This window comes from Phaseolus vulgaris, chromosome 9, assembly GCF_051622355.1.
Source record: "Phaseolus vulgaris cultivar YP4 chromosome 9, ASM5162235v1, whole genome shotgun sequence".
NCBI lineage: Eukaryota > Viridiplantae > Streptophyta > Magnoliopsida > Fabales > Fabaceae > Phaseolus > Phaseolus vulgaris.
In genome coordinates, this window is record NC_143506.1 from 1447501 (window position 1) to 1450000 (window position 2500).

Below are 2500 nucleotides of genomic sequence, written 5' to 3' on the forward strand. Positions count from 1 at the left end.
CACGCTACTGGACCGAGAGTAATAAAGCCCTTTTTATCAACCACATGACCCTGGGCATAACCAGCACAAATGTGAGCCCAAGCGGACGTTGACTGATGACATTACCCCCGACCGGCAGCAGGTCAGACATGATGGCCCCTTCCCCGCGAACGGTTGGAAGCCATACCCCCTTGATGATGCTCACAAGTCTTCAAATCAGCCACACAGTACGATTTGTGTGGCACAAATCTTCCCCGATCGCACCGGGCCACAGTTCCAACCCGTCTCATCCGTGCTTCTTCTCCACCAGGACCACCATGGCGGATCGCCAAGATGATCTTGAGGGAGAAGCCACGCAGATGAGGTCGTGCCTTCCCTGTGGTGGCCACGCTACTGGAACGAGAGTAATAAAGCCCTTTTTATCAACCACATGACCCTGGGCGTAACCAGCACAAATGTGAGCCCAAGCGAACGTTGACTGATGACATTACCCCCGCCCGGCAGCAAGCCAGACATGATGGCCCCTTCCCCGCGAACGGTTGGAAGCCATACCCCCTTCATGATGCTCACAAGTTTAGAAATGAGCCACACAACGAAAATCCCACAAGCGTGCCACAACTTCACATAACAGATTCACATTTTTTTCCCACCGGGTCCAGTCGGCCGGAGCCGACGGCGGCCACCACCATGCCGCCCCCACACTGCCTGACACCAACCCAAGTTGGTGGATCAACCATGTGTGGGCGTTTTGGCTTGCCCATGCAGAAAGCAAGCCAAAACGTGAGGGGGGAATGCAAGGACCGCACAAAAATCTTCCCTGGTGCAAAGCTGGCTGCATTGAGGAGCACCCCCCCCCCCCCTATAATAGCTAAATATGCAAAAGCCACTTTTGTACAAGTAGATACACTTTTTTTGAGCAGACATAAGTTCTGTTTTGGGACCTAGAGAACGAATTTTCAGGAGATTTTTTGCAGGGATCCTCATAAAAATGGTAAAACGTTGCCTGCAAAAAATTAGAATTTTTCGACATGGGGAAGTATTTTTTTTATTTTTCCAAAGACCCGAAATGTGGAAAATCGGGAAAAATGGAAAAACGTATCTAGACACCGTATTTTTGCGTGATTTTTTCCAGTCCATCCCATAATAATATCAAGAAGGTGCCCACCAAGTTTCGTTAAGATTGGCAAAGGTTTCGAATTTTCATGAATTTTTATCAAAACGCTCTATTTTCCAACATTTCAAAAATTCAAAACCACATCAAGATGGCTTGGTTTTGCTACCAAACTTTGTAGACCTCATTCTGCATGCATTTGTGACACTTTCCAACCAACAAACCTCAAAAACCACGACTTTGAAACTTTCATGAATCATGGCACACCACCAAGTCACAAAATCAAGCCAAAAAACCAAAATCATGGAACTTGCCCATGGACCAACCATGTCAAGATCAATTCCTTTTGCTCCCAAACTTCTCCCACATCACTTTCTAAGCATTTGTGAGCATTGAGTACAGCCAGTTTTCCAAAACCAAGATTTTCGTTTTTCACCCCACACACCACCAAGTCACAAAATCAAGCCAAAAAACCAAAATCATGGAACTTGGCCATGGACCAACTATGTCAAGATGAATTCCTTTTGCTCCCAAACTTCACCCACATCACTTTCTAAGCATTTGTGAGCATTGAGTGCAGCCAGTTTTCCAAAACCATGATTTTCGTTTTTCACCCCACACACCACCAAGTCACAAAATCAAGCCAAAAAACCAAAATCATGGAACTTGCCCATGGACCAACCATGTCAAGATCAATTCCTTTTGCTCCCAAACTTCTCCCACGTCACTTTCTAGGCATTTGTGAGCATTGAGTCCAGCCAGATTTCGAAAACCAAGATTTTCGTTTTTCACCCCACACACCACCAAGTCACAAAATCAAGCCAAAAAACCAAAATCATGGAACTTGGCCATGGACCAACTATGTCAAGATCAATTCCTTTTGCTCCCAAACTTCTCCCACATCACTTTCTAAGCATTTGTGAGCATTGAACGCAGCCAGTTTTCCAAAACCATGATTTTCGTTTTTCACCCCACACACCACCAAGTCACAAAACAAGCCAAAAAACCAAAATCATGGAACTTGCCCATGGACCAACTATGTCAAGATAATTTCCTTTTGCTCCCAAACTTCTCCCACATCACTTTCTAGGCATTTGTGAGCATTGAGTGCAGCCAGTTTTCCAAAACCAAGATTTTCGTTTTTCACCTCACACACCACCAAGTCACAAAATCAAGCCAAAAAACCAAAATCATGGAACTTGGCCATGGACCAACTATGTCAAGATCAATTCCTTTTGCTCCCAAACTTCACCCACATCACTTTCTAAGCATTTGTGAGCATTGAGTCCAGCCAGTTTTCCAAAACCATGATTTTCGTTTTTCACCTCACACACCACCAAGTCACAAAATCAAGCCAAAAAACCAAAATCATGGAACTTGGCTATGGACCAACTATAGCAAGATGAATTC